This window comes from Delphinapterus leucas, chromosome 8 (genome assembly GCF_059928025.1).
Source record: "Delphinapterus leucas isolate spDelLeu-1000000601 "Yukka" chromosome 8, BTC_Dleu_Yukka2, whole genome shotgun sequence".
Taxonomy (NCBI): Eukaryota; Metazoa; Chordata; class Mammalia; order Artiodactyla; family Monodontidae; genus Delphinapterus; species Delphinapterus leucas.
Genome location: NC_143136.1, coordinates 54,983,241 through 55,003,086, shown reverse-complemented (window position 1 = coordinate 55,003,086; position 19,846 = coordinate 54,983,241). Strand labels below are relative to the sequence as shown.

The 19,846-nt window shown below is 41.6% G+C and overlaps 1 pseudogene; it reads right to left on the bottom strand.

Annotated features, from left to right (window-relative positions):
- Positions 1–14,807: 14,807 nt before the first annotated feature.
- On the bottom strand, positions 14,808–16,474 carry LOC149748560 (TIM double twin CX3C motif protein pseudogene; annotated as a pseudogene).
- Between the last annotated feature and the right edge of the window lie 3,372 nt (positions 16,475–19,846).

Sequence of the window (19,846 nt, the reverse complement as noted above, 5' to 3'; positions counted from 1 at the left end):
TCTCATGGGTTACTTAAAATACCCCATAATTTCCAGCTTACAGGCCTGTCAGTCATATGCATACTTCTGTTTTCCAAAACAACTATCTTGATTCATTTTCTCTTTCCCTCTGATCCTGAAATGGTGAGGGGCAGGGATACATGTGTCTGTTCTTTTGCACTATGTCACTGAGTGTTTATAAAATATGCAACATTTATGCACAGTTGCAGGGTAGTATATCAATATTAGAACTACTGCATTTAGCTCCGTGGAACACTATTAAATGTTCATGGATTAAAAATTACCCCATAATTATGTATTATTAGTTTCCTCGGTATCTCCAGATTGGTAGGAAAAAACATAAAAAAGGAATGCTTTTATTTTCTGCAAAAAAAATTGTTTTTTTATCATTTCTTCCTTCTAAATATAAATTAGGACAATTTTGGAAAGAGGACTATCAAGTTTTCATAAAGCAAAGTATAATCCTATTTGAGTTCTACCTGTTTCTCTTACTCTTAATTAATGGGGTAAGCACAACTTAACACTGTTAAAGACAGAATAGGGCTTCCCTGGTGGCGCAGTGGTTGAGAGTCCGCCTGCTGACGCAGGGGACACGGGTTCGTGCCCCGATCGAGAAGATCCCACATGCCGCAGAGGGGCTGGGCCCGTGAGCCATGGCCGCTGAGACTGCATGTCTGGATCCTGTGCTCCACAATGGGAGAGGCCACAACAGTGAGAGGCCCGCGTACCACAAAAAAAAAAAAAAAAAAAGCATTTAAAGACAGAATAATGCTAAAACTATCACTTCTTTTATCCTAGGTAGCAACACCCCACCCCCTTTAATTATCTTCATTCAGTTATTTCTTTAGGAAATAATGTGGCTGCTAGAAACTTTTTCAGTCATTTCAAGCTTATTTTAAAAGTTTTATTGAGGTGTCACTGACATACAATAAACTTTACATATCTGAACTGTACAATGTGATACATTTTGACATATGCATATACTCTTGACACCAGCACCACAATTACAATAGTGGACATATCCATCATCACCAATCGTTTCCTCTGCCCCTTTCTAATCCCTCTCTCTTCCCCCTCCCCATGCTTCACCCCGAGGCAATCATTGATCAGCTTTCATCACTTTTCAAAATTTGTCTACTTTCTTGTATTAATTGCATATGGAATTTTTCTAGAAGGCTGTATGCATATGGGAGAAGTATGCCTCTAAACCCCTCCCATGCCCCTACCCCAGTATCCACCATCAAATAATAATATATTGCAAGAGATGCTCATTAAGTCCTAGGTTTGGTAACCCAGTAAAAACTTTAGATTTGAAATACTTAGAAAACAATGAACTATTTTTCACATCAAAATAGCCATGTAGGTTAATTAATTCATTTCCATCTTTTAAGGGTCCAAAATAATGGTAACACTGAACTTGCCGGCAGCGCTGAGGAAGCCCGGGGAAGTGGTTTTCTCTTGTTTGTAATGAAAGAATACCTGACAAAGCCGTGGGAATCCAGAATGACGGCTCTTGAAATAACATCATGTTGATGAGTAAGAGAAGGGAAGTAGCCTACGCTGAGTTACGTATTGTTGGCCTCCCCAGCCCCACTTTTAGGTCACAAACATTTGAAACTTCCAGTACTCAGGAAGGCTGCTTTTCCATCTCTTAAAATCTTCTCACTCCCCATCTGGAAATAAAGTTGCTAAACCTAATTTTGAAAAAGAAATGGAAATGAAGTGCCTGGAATCCAGTGAACTTCCTGCCATAGGCTACTGTGCAAGTTGAAAGCTTACTCTTTATATCCTGCCCCGCAAAGCCTGTTGCTCAAAAGTCAAACCTTCCCAGAGACTGTCAAATACAGCATGATTGACGTTAAATGCGAATGAAGAGAAAAGGCAAGAATGAATAAAAGAGAAATGGGATCTAGGAAACAAAAGTAGGTTCTCTAAGTGGGGCGGGGATCATGCTCCTTGGGGGCGGGTGGCTGGAACGATCCCAGGGGGCCAAGTTATTATCTTGGTTGTTGGTTTACGTGCAGATTCCTGACCTTCCCTCGAAAGACTCTGAGTCCATACATCTAGGGTGTGGACCAAGAATCCACGTTTTAACAAGCACCCTCAGCCCCCAGGGAATCTTGTGGCTGACGGGGACCCTCCAATGAGGGTGCGCTGGCCTAACCTCCCACTCCCTCGCTCCTGTTTATTGTTTTTCTCATAGTGACATTCAAGTAGTCGCCAAGAAAGTCTAATTCAAGAACTGGAAACTGCCTAGAGCTCAGTAACTTGTGACTCACTCTGCCATGTGTGGCTTCTCCTCACTTTTGTGACTTCTGTCCTTCTGCCAGGGCTGTCATATGAAGGTGAAGAGTGGGGAGGGCCGAACTCTGAAACCTACAAGATGAGATTGTATTAATCCAGAGCCCTACAAGTGTGTTCTGGAGGCATCTAATCAGCCCACGCAACCAGAATTTACTCTTCAAAGCCGAGGGTCAACCTCCCCTGCCCCACCTTCCACTCCCATTTACACCTGGTCTGTGTCTCCAAGGGGAGTTTTGTTTTGTTTTTAATTTTCTTTGGCGGCGCTGCATGGCATGTGGGATTTTAGTTCCCTGACCAGGGATCGAACCCATGCCCCCTACAGTGGAAGCTCAGAGCCCTAACCACCGGACCACCAAGGAATGCCCTATTTATTTTTTTAACTTTATTGAAGTATAGTTGATTTACAATGTTGTATTTAACTTCTGCTGTACAACAAAGTGACTCAGTTATATATTTTTTCATATTCTTTTCCATTATGGTTTATTACAGGATATTGAATATAATTCCCTGTGCTATACGGTAGGACCTTGTTGTTTACCCATCCTATACATAATAGTTTGCATCTGCTAATCCCACACTCCCAATCCTTCTCTCCCCCACCCCTCTTCCTAAAAGGATTTTTTAAATTGGCTAATGGGGCCTGGCAGGTGGAAGCCACAGGGAAATTCTGTGGCAAAACATGCTTTGATCACCTGACTGATATTTTTATAATGAGGTCTAGCCGCAAATTCTTTTATCCAGATCAGCTTCTTCCCTGAAAATAATATATTTTAAACTTTTCATTGGAAAAAACTTCACTGTGAAATTACTCTGCTTATAATTGAAGGTATAAAGGCATTAGTCATGTAGTGTTCATTTGCATATGGTCATTTTGAGATAGAAAAATTAAATTTTATCATATATTAGTGATAGAATTTCAGGCAACTTTCTACAGAAAAATAGCTTGCAGTTAAATTTCCTAATGAAAGAGTAATTATCCACTGAAAAAAATTGTCGATTCTGTGCGACCTCAAAATAAGAGTTGTACTCTTCAATGCATGTTGTATACTAGAACGTTATATTTGTAAGAGCACAGAAAACAGTAAATTTTAAATAAACTATATGAAGAGGCTTGTTTTTTATGAATAGTATGTTCTAATGACCTTTCCATGGAAGTAGTAAAGATTTTTACCTCTAGCGAGACTTCAAGTAGCATGTAAAGAAGATTGAGTGCTTTTTCTGACTACATTTCCAGCTCTTTTTTCATGTAATAACAATGTAGAAACTGTTTTCAAATCAAACACCAAAACACAGGACTTTTCTCTGAATTTTGAACATATTTATATTAAAAGACTCAGAAAGCTGGTTTCAGTTTTCTATTTGTTTCTAGATTATAGGAGTAAAGCTGTAGTTCATGAGGACTGCAGGAAACCCAATATCGCACAGATCAGGGTTTTCCATGGCTTGTCTCTGGGGAAAGCCCCTAGGGGTTAGCTTTCACTCATCCAAGTTCTCCCTTCAGAAAGAGTTTTCATAGGGAATATTTTCTTTCACAAGTGAAAGCACTTCCAATAAAGTAGTAATAGTGTATCCTGGTCTTTGTAATGCATTGTAAGTAGAGGATTTATCAGTCTTGAGCTCCAAGTCTCTAATTTCTTATAAAGAAGTGTAGGAAGAAATAATTTCAGAGGCAGTGTCAAAGAAAGCAATATACCAAACGTTTGGGTCACTAGAATCCCCAAATCAGTTTCTTCTAAAACAAATATTGACAGTCGACCTATTTTAATCCTGCTGGAATATGTTAAACACATAGGCCCTGGTGCCATTCAACAGCCTGGTCCACTCTGGTGAATTTATAGGGTGGTGCACAGCCTCATCCCGACACTGTCCAATCACGGAGATGATCTTCTCATATCCCCTCCTGGAAATGTGTTCCTAGTATTATTCTGAGAAGCTTTGATGTGAGTTGCAGGAGTGCACAAAGAAATCCTTCTGCCTTGTGTCCTTTTCTGAAAAGTATATACAATAGAACTTCTTAGCTTAGATGGACAGAGGGATGGAGGGAGAGAGGGAAAGAGAGGGAGAGAAAGACTGAGAAAATGATAAGAGCTCAGGATGTCAAAGTAATGCCCTGCTCCTTGCTGTATGTAATAAAGCAACTGGAAAGCAAATTGAAAAGAAGAAGCAAAGGGACACAGTAGATGAAACTTTTATTTGCATAGTCTGTGATTATATAATCACGGCTACCATAAGTCAGTTCCCTAGTCCAATTACAAAGTCATGTCACAGAATTAACCTCTTATGAGTGCCCATAGCCCCAGTTACATTACACTGTTGCTGGCTTGTAGGTAGTCACTTCTTGGTTTAGTTTTAGCTTCCTGGGTACAAAATTTGGATGGCACACTGGGGTAAATACAACTGAGTTTGTGATAGCTCATCTGCTCAGAGGGAAAGCCATCAGAGAGTGAGGGTTAAATGTTGACGGCCATTGGTTGGCCTGACTCGGAACTGCGGAGGCCCCTCTGGCCGCTGCTGGGTAGCTGTCAACAGCTGCATGCCTGAGGTGGCTGCTTCCTTTCTGTGTAGGCTCAGCTAGCAGGGCTGTTCTTTCCTTTAAACAGTGGGTTTGATGGGCTTCCTAAATTTGACGGGGGAAAAGTGAAAATTACAAAAATAAATTCCTACCAGGAAGCTCTCAAGTCTGAAACAAGGTCATCCAAGTGCCAAGTACTTGAGGATAAAAACCAGTGATCACGCTCAGCATTTCCTAATTACTCCTGAAATTGTCCATGGTTTTTAAGTTTACCAAAAGTTCACTTCCCAGGTGCTAACAACTCAGTATTTTAAACCACCCTTCAAACTCCGGTCATTATCTATAGAATTTTAGGAAGACAAATATGAGAATGAGAATTTTTCTTTCAAAAAAATTTAAACCACCTTACATCCAACCTTTCTTCCCAAAGTCTCTCCCCACTGAAGGCTTAATTCTCCACTGCATCTCTCAGAATTTTCTATAGGCTATCACCATACTTTTTGGTTGATATTTTTTTAAGCTTCTTGCCTTTCTTAAAATTGTCTTTTAAATCCTCTATTAATAAATCTTGGGCTTCCCTGGTGGTGCAGTGGTTGAGAGTCCGCCTGCTGATGCAGGGCACACGGGTTCATGCCCCGGTCCGGGAGGATCCCACATACCGCGGAGCAGCTGGGCCCGTGAGCCATGGCCGCTGAGCCTGTGCGTCCAGAGCCTGTGCTCCGCAACGGGAGAGGCCACAGCAGTGAGAGGCCTGCGTACAAAAAAAAAAATCTTCCTCTAGTCTTTTTTCCCCCATGTAGAATAAAGTACATTTATATTTATGTAAATAATATACTCTCTTCAAAATGTACTAGTCATTTTGTGAGGTCTCTGTGGTTAATTCTCTAAAGTATTCCAAAGGCATTTATCCTTGGTGTACAGAGTAAAGGAAAGTGACAGAAGAAGCTTCTTCATTAACCCTGCTACAATTCTGGGCAAATGATGTTCAAACTGAGATAGGCTTGGACCTGGGACCTGGGACCCTTTACTGGAGTGCCTCCACCTGGACAAATGTCTCCTCCAGCAACAGAATACAAAGAAACTCTAAGGGACTAAAAGTAACTGCCTGCATGCACAGTTGGGGCAAATCAAGAACAAAGAGATACAAAAAGGCCAAAACCCAACTGACACTTCTGAGGAGCCAGGAACAAAAGCCGGGTACTTCGAACGATCCCTGCTCACAGCACCACCAAGGGGGTAGGCGGACTACCTAAGCCGCCCCTCTGGACCAACCCACCTATCTGTCCCCACCCTCATCCCATTAAGGAACCAGGTGGACCCCCTTCAGGGTGCGAGCAAGGGCACCTGTTCCTTGTTTTCACTCCTTCATGCTACAGCACGAGTCCCAATAAAGCCTTGCCTGAATTCCTTGTCTGGCCTCTTATCAATTTCTGTTGACTAAGTCCAAGGACCCTTGTCGGTAAAAAAACCAAGACTGGGTCTCAGTGATGCTTTAAAATACCATCACTTGTGTCACCAATGTAGGTGTGCACCAGCCTTTAGATTTTGTACATTTACTTCTAAGAGGTACCTGCATATGCAGGCACCTACCTAGGCGGCCACACAGGAGGATGGCATTCCCAGCGTGGCTTCTTCCATCAGTAATGTTCAGATTCATGGTATCAGCCCCAAGAGGTCAGCCATTTTCTAAATTCCTCACAATTTTGCCAAACATAGTTCACGATACTTAGTGAAACATTCCAAACTTTTTTATTTTGTTCAGTGCAAAAGATGTTTTTCCACAGTCTAGCTGAATTGGTGAAATTGCCTAAAGCTAGTATTATGTGAGAAGCTGTATGATCAGGCCTCTCAAGATGGCTGTACTCTTGCTCTCAGTCCATCTCCTGCTCCATCAATGTCTGCTTCACCTACACCCAACTCACCTGACTGACCTTCCTACACACTTGCACCAGGCCCCAGCTAGTGATTGTTCTAATCTTTAGATCAGAGTCTCTACACCTGGAGAGCTTATCAAAGGCATGGTGAGGGGCAGGCTCCTCTGCTAGTTTCCCTGGTAACCGATGAGCCAAGCTGACGTCAATTCCGCCTATAACAGGCAACCTCCCCCCACCCTCTGGGAGCAAAGATGGCCGCTACCTGCGCACACGGTGGCGGGTCCCTCGGGGACGTCTCTTGAGGCAGGTAAGCAACCCCCCCACCCCACCCCAACCCCCGTCCGCTAAACCACTGGTGTCTCTGTCGCTGACTCCAGCTCTCCCTTCTGCCTTGAGTCTGGACAAGTACAGGGCTTGCAGGCCTGTGAGGTGCAGCTCAACAGAAGCCCTGAGGTTATTGATTTAGATGCTTTATCTTTCATTTGTTAGCATCTGGGACAAATCCTGACAACAAATCCATGCAGGTATATTATGCGTGCTTCAAATTTGACAAATTCTGGAAAAGCCTGTCTGTCCCCAAAGTGCCGTCTCACATTGTACTGGCTTCTCAGTAGATTTGGGGAACCATAAAGAAGAAAATTTCCTTTTTTCTAGTCAGTGGGGGAAATTTGCAAAACTGCTATCTCATGGATGACATTAGTGCTTTTGGATACATCCTAGACTCCACTTCTATAAAGTACAGTTATACTCAAAACCTAGGCCTGTACCTGTATTAGTTTCTTACTGGTGCTTTAACAAGCAACCACAGACTTAATGGCTTAATACAAAGATATTTATTCTTTACTGTATTAGAGGCCAGAAGTCCAAAATGAGTCTTTACAAGGCTAAAATCAAGATGTTGACAGGGCCGGTTGCTTTTGGAAGCTCTGGGGAAGAATCTGTTCCTTGTCTCTTCCAGCTTCTGGTGGCTGTCTGCATTCTTTGGCTTGTGGCCACATCTCTCTAATCTCTGCTTCTGTAGTCAAATTTGCCTCCTTTCTTTTATTAGAATGCTGTGATTTTATTTAAGGCCCACCCAGATAATCCAGCATAATCTCCTCAACTCAAGATCCTTAATGTAATTATCTGCAAAGTCCCTTTTGCCATTTAAAGTAACATTGACAGATTCTGAGGAATAGAACAAGGACATCTTCGGGGGCGTTATTCAGCCTACCCCAGTGGTATTCACAAAGCAGGAGGAGGTGAGTTTCACAGTGCAAAGGTGGGGGAAGTTTAAATGCTGTCGTTAAATAACATGGGATTGAATATTTAGCCAGTTGCTAGAGCTGAGACATCTAAGATGATTCTCTTACAAATCTGTCATCTTTACTTAAAACAGCGCTTGGCATATTGTACATATGCAAGAAATATTTATTGAATGAATAAACGAATACAGCTCCACTTGGAGCTTGCAGACAGAAGAAAATGAAAGTATCTGAAGAAAATAACTTTGAATTTTTTCATTACATTAAAATCATGCAAGCAAGTCTGTTTTGAAACTATTTTTAATAAAGGTTTCCATGAAAATGATTAATTCAGTTAAATGGGAAAATACAACAGGTAACAACTGGAGGGGAAACCAGTTGTTTCCATTCCTCACAGACTCATCCAGTAAGGCATATACCTCTAAAGACAGAGAAAGCGGGAACATAGAAAACCACATAGATGGCCTGCCTCTAGCTTCTTCTTTAGGTTTTTCCATCACACTGTACTGCATCTGGTCACTATTATAATGATGAGTGACTAAAGGTATCATTTAAATTTAGACTCATGTTAGTGCAATGACCTGGATGACTTCAGCAATTTCAGGTGGCCCTAAAATGATCTGACTTTGGAACAACAAAATCCTATCTCAGCTAAACCCTGGTTTAAAGCAGTATGAAAACCAGAATCCTCTAATATACTTAACTTGAAAGGAGAAGAATATTTGTTTTCAATGGAAAAGTCCAGCTGTTTGTCAATCAGAAAATCCTTCTCTCAGCCCTCCTCTCTAAACAAACTCACCTATTCTCATTAGCATGTGAACTTGTTGCCTAAATGAGCCAATTGAGATTTAAAAAAAAAAAAAGGTACCTTCTCATCAATTTCATCCTTAGGGAGCAGGAGGAAAATGTCACAAAAAACCACAAAAGAGCCTGTATGAATCTGAAATAAAGCTCTTATTTAAGAGTGAGAATATAGAGATGTTATGGAAACTCCCTGGGAGCAAGTACATGCCTGTACACCCGGCTAACGACATTCTTACACAAATCGGAATTGACAGGGAATATGTCTTCTGTGCTGAGGCCAGAGCTGGGAACGGTTAGTTAGTGCTGAGTGAGTGACATCTGTTGTCTACCACCAGGAGTAGAAATCTGAACACTTCTGCCAGTACAAGTGGGTTCTGTTTTGATGACCTGTTAGTGAAACAAAAATACTGATGTTTAAAGGTAGTGGGTTTTTATTTTTCTGTTACGTTTTCCCTTGGCAAAAATCCAAACAACGCAAGAGTCTTCAAAAAGCATTTCTAAATGATAACAGAGAATGTAAATCTGTACTTTTTGAGACTTCAAAAAGCATTTCTAAATGATAACAGAGAATGTAAATCTGTATTTTTTGTCATCCACACTACCTTTACCACCTGTATATTACTGCTCATAGCCATTGTATTAATGCATTTCTCTGTGAGGGCTCTTTATTCCAAGTGGTTGTCTTTCCTTGATGAGTCGTCAAAGCATGAAATAGGAATTTTCTTGGCATGTTACATAATGAGACAGATTCTTCTGGTTCTGCTGTGACCACTTATCAATGTTTAGAGAAATTAGTAGGTACCATTCAATACCAGGAAGAAAATTTTACTATTAGGTGAAAAATCATTCATAGAATTCAAAGGTTGATAGAAAAGGATTTGTATAGCAGTAACCAGGACTAAGTTAAGTACTGAATTTCTGTTTCTCAGTAAAGTTAATGAAGAATATGTAAATTGAGGGCTTCCCTGATGGCTCAGTGGTTGAGAGTCCGCCTGCCGATGCAGGGGACGCGGGTTCGTGCCCCAGTCCGGGAGGATCCCACATGCGACGGAGTGGCTGGGCTCGTGAGCCATGGCCGCTGAGCCTGCGCATCCGGAGCCTGTGCTCCACAACGGGAGAGGCCACAACAGTGAGAGGCCCACGTACTGCTAAAAAAAAAAAAAAAAAAAAAAATGTAACTTGCATAAAATGTTATCAACATTTACCATCCACCATTTGTAATTTCATCCACCATGATATCAGTGACCACACTGTGGAAATGGATGAAGACCATCCACATGAGCACAAAGGCTATTTATTCAGAGGTTGCTATATAGCAGGGGAGCCACCATCACTTGCCTTTGGCAGAAACCCAAAGGCAGATAGGAGGGTGGGAAAGTTCTATATTGAAAAATTTTTTTCAGATATGCTTGGATTGGAAACTGTTGACATGGGGAAGATGGAGGTATGCTAACTAGAAGCAGTATATCCTACACGTTTAGCTTGGGAAGTATATTTGGCTTTCTTTGGATGGTCCTGAGTTGGAAATCGAGGCAAAAATGAGGAAGCTGGCAGCCATTGACTGAGTCCTGGCAGTTCTGGGCTGATTGCTGCAGAGGTTGTGGGCGAGAGTTCTGTTGTCATATATGGTATGGCCATTGTCTGTTTGTCCATTCAATCTCTTAACATGAAAACCAGAATATGAAAAATAAACCAAAAAAAAGCCAGAAGATTCAAATCTGCTGAAAAGGCATCAGCATGCTTGAAAAGTTAGTTGTTATTTAAGAACGTCATGCCTGAAGACAATGATTTAACACACGCAGCAGCAAAAGGTGCATTTTCCCATCACTATGTGAAGCATAACTTTCATTCAGGTCACATGTATCTACTTCTAAATTACTTTTGCTCATATCGAGTCCAACTTTCTTACACGTACACTAACATGTAGCAATAGCTGTTAGTGTGTTGGCTCCATTAGCAAAAGAACTTTGTATATAATTAAAATAATGTCGATTTTTAAAAATTTAAGTATAGTTGATTTACAGTGTTTCAGGTATATGGCAAAGTGAATCAGTTATACATCTATCTATGCATCTATCCTTTTGCAGATTCTTTTCCATTATAGGTTATTACATAGTTCCCTGTGCTATACAGTAGGTCCTTGTTGTTTATTTTATATATAGTAGTTTGTATATGTTAATATCAAGCTCCTAATTTATTTCTCCCCCGCCCCCCCTTTCCTCTTTGGTAACCATAAGTTTGTTTTCTATGTCTGTGAGTCTATTTCTGTTTTGTAAATAAGTTCATTTGTATCATATTTTAGATTCCACATATAAGTGATATCATATGGTATTTGTCTTCCTACTTACTTGATTTAGTATGATAATCTCTAGGTCCATCTATGTTGACGCAAATGGCATTATTTCATTCTTTTTTATGGATGAGTAATATTCCATTGCGTGTGTGTGTGTGTGTGTGTGTGTATCACATCGTCTTTATCCATTCGTCGATGGACACTTAGGTTGTTCCATGCCTTGGCTATTGTAAATAGTGCAAAATAATGACAACTTCATACCAGTGTCATAAGATGCTTCACATAGAAAATCAATTGAAATAATTCCAAAAGTAGTTCAATTTTTCATCCAATTCGTGTAATTGAAGTAAAGCATTTAGGAATTAATTATGTAAAAAGTGAAATATTGGGCTTCCCTGGTGGCGCAGTGGTTGAGAGTTCGCCTGCCGATGCAGGGGACACGGGTTCGTGCCCCGGTCTGGGAAGATCCTACATGCCGTGGAGCGGCTGGGCCCGTGAGCCATGGCCGCTGAGCCTGCGCGTCCAGAGCCTGTGCTCCGCAATGGGAGAGGCCAAACAGTGAGAGACCCGCGTACCGCAAAAAAAATTCACAGTTTTCCAATGGTTATATTCTACTTTTACTATATATCATCATTTGAATTTTAATATTTTTGAGTAGTACTTTGAAGTACTACTCTGTAAATCATTCTAGGTATCTTGCAATGGTATCAAACATTTTTATAACAAGTTCTCTAAATTTTGGTTTCACTTTGCTCAAAATCAATTGGAAATTGTTAATCTAAATATTCAATGAGTAGACTGCCAAAAACTTCAGGTTTTGAAGTTTTTAGTGAGTTGCAATTATTGAAAGGAAAACTTCCAAACAGGAAGACACTGAATTTTATCCCTTCAAGCACAAGGAAGGAACTGAACAAATTGAATGCTGAGAGCTCAAACAATGTACATGTAACTTTTAAATTCTCTAACTGAGCTTTGGAGCATCTGGACTTGTAAGAAGAACCTTTACATTTTTTTATCTGAATGGAATGAACGAGAACAGCCAATGGTTTTGCAGCATTAAAATCTGGCGAAATTTTCTAAAGAATTATAGAGACCATTTATTGGACACACTTTGTCTTATAAATCCTTTTTGTTGCTTAAGGCACTAGGATCGATAACAAAGGAACAGTACCTGTGAAAATATTGTGCTGAAATTTTACACATTTCACAACAAAAGCAGTGTTAGATTTTTTTTTTATTGCGGTACACGGGCCTCTCACTGTTGTGGCCTCTCCCGTTGCGGAGCACAGGCTCCGGCCGCGCAGGCCCAGCGGCCATGGCTCACGGGCCCAGCCGCTCCACGGCATGTGGGATGCTCCTGGACCAGGGCACGAATCTGTGTCCCCTGCATCGGCAGGTGGACTCTCAACAACTGTGCCACCAGGGAAGCCCCAGTGTTAGATTTTAGAATATCCTCCATGTAGAATTTGCCCCAAATTACCAAGTACCTCAGCACTTGCAGAGAAAGTAGTTTCTCAATTGGAAATATTATGGTCTACGAGGAAGAAGCAATTGAAGATGTCAACAATCTAAATGTACTTATTGTAAACTGCAACTTCAAAGAATATTGTAGGCAATTTTAAGAAAAAAGAATGAAAAATATTAAGACCATACTAAGAAGTATACATTTCAGAAAATGTCTCTCAGTGTGTCCAGATTTCCTTTTTGTAAGGAAACCAGCCAGATTGGATTAGATTTCACTTTTAATTTACCTCTTAAAAGGAATTATCTTCAAATACAGTCACGTTCTGATATTCTGGGGGTTAGGACTTTAACATATGAATTTAAGGGGGACACAGTTCAGCCCCTAACAATACCCAAAATAGTTGAAATTAGGGTCTCAAAGATATTTGTACACCCATGTTCATAGCAATATTATTCACAATAGCCAAAAGGCAGAAGCAACCCAAGTGCCCATCAGCAGATTAATAGATAAACAAAATGGAGTATGTATGTACAATGGAATATTATTCAGCCTTAAAAAGGAAATACATTCTGATACGTGGTACAGCATGGATGAACCTTGGGAACATCATGCTAAGTGAATTAAAACAGTCACAAAAAGACATATGCTGTCTGATTCTACTTACATAAGTCATCTATACAATTTATAGAAACAAAGAACAAGGTTGGTTCCCAGAGGCTGTGGGGAGGGAGGAATGGAGAGTTAGTGGTTTGTTTGTTTTGTTTTGTTTTTAACATCTTTATTGGAGTATAATTGCTTTACAATGGTGTGTTAGTTTCTGCTTTATAACAAAGTGACTCAGCTATACGTATACATATATCCCCATATATCCTCCCTCTTGTGTCTCCCTCCCACCCTCCCTATCCCACCCCTCTAGGTGGTCACAAAGCACGGAGCTGAGCTCCCTGTGCTATGCAGCTGCTTCCCACTAGCTATCTATGGAGTTAGTGTTTAATGGGTACAGAGTTTCAGTTTTGCAAGGTGAAAAGAGTTCTGGAGATTGGTTGTACAACAATGTGAATGTACTTAACACTACTGAACTGTACACCTAAAAACGGTTAAGATGGTAAATTTTATGTTGTGTATACTTTAAATTTAAAAATTAGATGTATACACATGTTGAACCATTGTTAACTTCCTTGTTCTGATAATGTACTATATTTATGTAAGATGTAACCATTTAGGGACACTGAGTGAAAGGTACAGGGGACCTCTCTGTACTATCTTTGCAATTTCCTGTGAATCTATAATTACTTCAAAGCAAAAGGTTTCTTAAAATTATATTCTTGTGTTGAAAAAAAGGTAAGGAAGTTGGAGACTGCCAATTCAATCTCTTGGACTAGGATAACAGAACTTCATGAAGACCGAAATTAAAACGTTTAACCACAGCCTACCCATGGGGGTAACTTTGATCAGAAAGAAGCTTACATGCTGGGACCCAGCAGGACCAAGTAACCCATATAATGACTATTAGAAGTTATTAGCCATCAAGGAAAGCTGAATTAACAAGCTTTCTCTTTGGCATCGAGGCTTTGGTAATGATGGCCTCCTATTGAGCAAAGTTCCAAACAATATTCCCCTGCCTGTCAAATGCCTAATTTGCCCAACCGTAAACCATAAAACATAGCTCAGATTCTCTCCATGCGTATCACCCAGTATCACGCTGTGAGGGCATAGCTGGTAGTATTGCCTCTGGCCAAGGCCAGATTGCATCAGCAGGCTTTTCCCTCCAAATTCATATAGAAGATTTACACTTCCCTTGGGAAAAAGTTAGTCTCCTCACCTTCAGACTGGAATCTAAAAACATCTAAAAGTTATGGCTGCAGTGTGTCTCAACTACCAACTCTCTTTTTTCCTTTAAAAAAAAAAATTTTTTTTTTAAATCCCCTACCTGTATCTTGCCCTTCCCCCCTTCCCTCTACCCACTGGTAACTACTAGTTTGTTCTCTATATCTGTGAGTCTGCTTCTTTTCTGTTATAGTCACTAGTTTTTTGTATTTTTTAGATTATACATGTAAGTGATATCATACAGTATTTGTCTTTCTCACTTATTTCACTTAGCATAATGCCCTCCAATGTTCTTATTGACATTTTGTTAAATTTTTTTTTCTTTTTTTGGAAGAAAAATTAAGTCTTATTTATTTTTAAAACCAAACCACTAGGAAAATATATCACAGTCTTGAAGCAGCAAACAGACAGGCTATATTATCAAGTAATAAGTTGGTAAAAACACAAGGTCCTTAATAAAACGATAAGGTGCCAGAACTGGGGCAGGAACAATGCATGTTGCCAAAGTGGTATTTGGTAACATAGGGCTGTCCCATTTTTTGCTCTAAAGGAGTCACAGCTTGCCCCTGAGTTGCCGACTTTTTCTCCTTTGACCTTTGTGTTGCCAAGGGATTGTTTCAACAGAGCTCTGTTATTACAAGGGGCAAAGTAAGCAATACTGGGTTTAGGCTTTCATTCTACTTGTTTTATGAAAACCAGATTTATCCAAAGCCAGTACTTCATAACTCTTAATTAAGCAGCTAACAATTCCTCTTTTGCTGTTCATTTCTAATACTGGCATATAGCACAATCACAATCCCCTTTCCCTTCAAGGGTGAGTGTCACTGCAAGATTGTCTTGTCACTCAGCTGACTCTGCTGCAGACAGCCTCAGGGCTCATCATGGCTGCCAGTTAGACAGAAGGTTTGCTTCCCCTACCAGTATGATAGCACTTCTTATATTTTCGCAGGGTCTCCAGGCTGAAAGATGTCATGTGTGAGAATTTTAAGAAATGTGCATCCACATTTTGACGGCAGAAATGAATATCCGCAAGGACCCTTTCAAAATTTTTATCCAAACTACCTCTCCCAACTCTACATCTTAAAAGTAACTTCATGCCCTTGTATGTAAAACAAAACCAAGCAAAACAAATCCCCAGAAGCCCCCTTTCCCCTTCTAAATTAGTGACCTCATGGATTTTGTTTCCAGTTTGTGGAAAATGTTGTAGTGATCCTTCTGGTAAACAGGAGATTGGCAACAAATAGAAACACCTCTCCTCACATTCCACCAGCTCATAAGCAGGTCAGGTGAACCTGCCAGCCTGCTGGTATCTGTGTACTAAGAGAAGCTGGTACCTTGGAGGGCTCTGGTTTGGTACAAGGGAGGCTCCCTGTTGCCAGGAAAAGCACTTGAAATTCAGGCTCATGAAATTCACATGAAATTCAGGCTCACAAAAACTCTCCTGTGCTATCTCTGACCCAAATTTTAGCACCAGGTTTTTTCACTTCCTAGGATTCAAACACAAAGGAACCAGTGTCCAGAGGCAAGTGGCATAGGCCTTAAACTTGCTGCCATCCTTAATTTCCTCATTCATAAACTTTCCTTAGAAAACCCAAATCCTCATTCCTCTTTTTAAGTACATTCCTGCCTTCAAACCCGATGGCCAATAGCAGACATCTATTTCCCAATGGATGAGAGAGACTCCTTCATCTTCTTGGTCATGACTGGGATGAGGTTCATGTGTTCATCCACACACTTGGTCACGCAACTCTCCAGCTGCCGCTTCACCTGAAGCTCTTTACTCCCCGCATCTACTGAATCTTTGGCTTTGTCGTTGCAATGCATAGTGCACCATTCCAGGCGGTCCTGGAACTTCTCCAGCTCGCTGGTCACCAGGGCCGGCGTTGAGCCAGAGGTGCATGGCAGCGCTCAATGCACTGGTGCACTTGCTGCATGGTGGCCTGGCTGTCCTCACAACAGCCGGTGCTGCACTGGAACATGAGGCCCTGCATCTTCCAATGTTCTCTCTCTCCAGCCTCTTTACCATAGAGTTCACTACCTCCTGCACTCGGAGCTGCTGCAGCTCCGCCATGACAACCCCACCCTGCTACCTGCAGTGCCAGTGCCCACGTAGACCCCCCTTGTTAAGTGTTTTGAGTTTGTTTTTGTAGGTTTTTTTTTTGCCGTCTTTTGTTCTCTTTCTTTAAATAAACAAATTGTTTATTTAATAAATAATAAGTAAATAATACATAAGGTTTCAGGCTTCAAAGAGTTGATAAATGTTATGGACTGTTACAAGATGGGCAGTTTGAAAATAGTGATATTTAGACCGGTAGGTATACTGGTTTGTCCAGTGGAATGTTTTTTCTGATCTGGTTAATCAGTATTGTGCCGTCTTGTGTGGGAGGGTTTTATGTGATATTATTGCTACCCAGTGCATCGTAGTCCATTTCTATTAAGACCACCACCCACATGCCTGACACAAGTGAAGAAAGTTGCATGAATTAAATTCTATGACTTTTAATTCTGAGCCAAATTCTACGCCTTGAATCCTGAATCAAAGTCTAGAACTTTAAGAGACTTGGATTTATTGAAAGAGTGCGGTGAGAGAAGGACTTCCTACCTTTTTTTTTAACCTTTCTTCTTTTGTTCTCTTCTCTTGTGATTTGATGACTATCTTAATGTTAAGTTTGGATTAATTTTGTGTGTGTGTGTGTGTGTGTCTACGACAGGTTTTTGGTTTGTGCTTACCATGAGGTTTTTATATAGCCATCTGTATATACATGATTGTTTTAAGTTGCTGATCTCTTAATTTCAAATGCATTTTTAAACTCTGCATTTGTACTCTCCTCCCCTCTTGATTACTGTTTTTTTATATTGTATTTTACATTTGTTTTGTGTATCCCTTAACTGCTTATTTGTGGATATAGGTGATTTTAATACTTTTAACTTTCCTAACTTTGTGTGTGAGCTCACCTCTACTGGTGAGTTTTTCATTTTGTAATTTTCTTGTTTCTAGTGGTGGCCTTTTCTTTTTCACCTAGAGAAATTCCTTTAACATTTGTTGTAAAACTGGTTTGGTGGTGCTAAACTCTTTTAGCTTTTGCATGTCTGTAAAGCTTTTGATTTCTCCATCAGATCTGAATGAGAACCCTGCTGGGTAGAGTATTCTTCTTGTAGGCTTTTCCCTTTTTTCACTTTAACTATATCGTGCCACTCCCTTCTGGCCTGCAGATTTTCTGCTAAAAAATCAGCTGATACAGCCTGTGGGTGTTCCCTTGTATGTTATTTGTTGCTTTTCCCTCACTGCTTTTATTCTCTCTTTATCTTGAATTTTTGTAATTTTAATTACAGTGTGTCTTGGTGTGTTCCTCATTGGGTACAGAGGTACAGTCCCACACTGTATGGGACTCTGCACTTCCTGGACTTTGGGTGACTCTTTTCTTTCCCAGGTTAGGGAAGTTTTCAGCTATTATGTTTTCAAATATGTTCTCAGAACATTTCTCTCTCTCTTCATCTTCTGGGGCCCCAATAATGCAAATATTAGTGCACTTGATGTTGTCCCAGAGGTCTCTTAAACTGTCCTCATTTCTTTTCATTCTTTTTTCTGTTCAGCGGCAGTGGTTTCCACTACTCTGTCTTCCAGCTCACTGATCCATTCCTCTGTATCATTTAGTCTACTGTTGATTCCTTCTAGTGTATTTTTCATTTCAGTTATTGTATTCTTCGTCTCTGTTTGGTTGTGCTTTATATTTTCTAACTCTTTGTTAAAAACTTCTAACTTCTTGCTCTGTGCATCCATTCTTCTCCCGAGTTCTTTCATCACCTTTACTCTGAACTCTTTCTCTGGTAGATTGCCTATCTCCACTTGGCTTAGTTCTTTTTCTGGGGTTTTATGTTGTTCCTTCGTCTTGAACATGTTCCTCTGTTGCCTCATTTTTTCTAAATTGCTATTTGTATTTTTATGTATGTGGTAAGTTAGTTTCTTTACCTTGGAGAAGGGGCCCTCCGTAGGAGACGTCCTATGCATCCCAGCAGTGCTCTCCCCTCTCATCACGCAGGCTCTAGGGATTACCCCTAAGAGGGCTTCATGGATCCTTCTGTTGTAGTGGGCTGACTATGTGCGTGGTCTGGTAGGTTTGGTTGGCCCCTAACCCTGTTGATTGTCAGGCCCTGCCTTGTGCAGATGCTGCTGGTTAGGGGGGCCTTGTCATGAGGCAGCTGGTTGTGGAATCCTAGGGGGCCCTGGGGCTAGTGCTGGCTCACTGGTGGGCAGAGTCAGGGTCCAGAACACTCCAGAGCTGTTGCCCCCGCCATTGGCAGGTGAAGCCAGGTCCTGGGGTTAGTGCTGGACACTGGCACGCAGAGCCGGGTCCTAGAGCTGGCTTCAGCACCCAGGGATCCCATAGCTGCTGTCAGATTGCTGGTGGGGAGGTGTTGGTTCCTCCCACCAACACCTTGTTGGTCGGGTATGAGGTCCAGGGTGTCCTGAAGCTTGTATTGGCCTGCTAGTGGGCAGGGCCAGGGCCCAGGTGGTCCCAAGTAGGGTCTGGCCTACTGTGGGCAGGCTGAGTCCACAGTCTGTGGGATTGTAGTCTTCTTGGGTCTAGTGTCTGCCCCCTGGTGGTTGAAGCTGGTCTAGAGGTTAGTGTAGGTTTCCTGGAGGGCAGGGCTGGTGCCTGTCCACTGCTGGGTGGAGCTGGGTCTTGGCCCTCTTGTGGGCAGGGCCGTGTCTAGGGGCATGTCTAGAGGTACCTACAGCCTGTTGGGTGAGGCAAGGTGTTGGCGCTAATGAGCTAGAGGGAGGATCTGAAGATGGTGGCCGCCAGCATCAGTGTTACACAGTAGAATGTGTAACACAGCCAAATATGGCTGCTGCCAGTGTCTGTGTCCCCCAGGGTGAGCCACAGCCACCCCCATCCCCTCACTCCCACCCCCCACCACTACCCCTTCAATCCCCCAGCCCCACCCCAGCCCACCTCTCTGGGAGACTTTCCAAGACCAGCAGGTAGGTCTGGCCCAGGCTCCTAGCAAATTATTTCTTTGCCCTGGATCTGTGAGATCTTGTGTGCACCCTTTAAGAGGTTAGTCTCTCCTTCCCCCAGTCCTGTGGGGCTCCAAAAATTAAGCCCCACTGGCCTTCAAAGCCAAATGCTCTGGGGGCTCATCTTCCTGGTGCAGGATCCCTGGGCTGGGGAGCCTGGCATGGGGCTCAGAACTCTCACTCCTATGGGAGAACCTCTGTACTATAATTATTCTCCAGTTTGTGGGTTGCCCAGGGGTATGGGACTTGATTATATCATGAGTCCACCTCTCCTACCCAACTTGTTTTGGTTCCTTCTTTTTTGTCTTTAGTTGTAGAAGATCTTTCCTCTTTTAAGGACACCTGTGTTTACATTGGGCCCATCTGGATAATCCGGGATATTGTCCTATTTTATTTTATTATTATTTTAAAAATTTATTTTTATTTATTTATTTTTGGCTGTGTTGGGTCTTTGTTGCTGCACACGGGCTTTCTCTAGTTGTGGTGAGCAGGGGCTACTC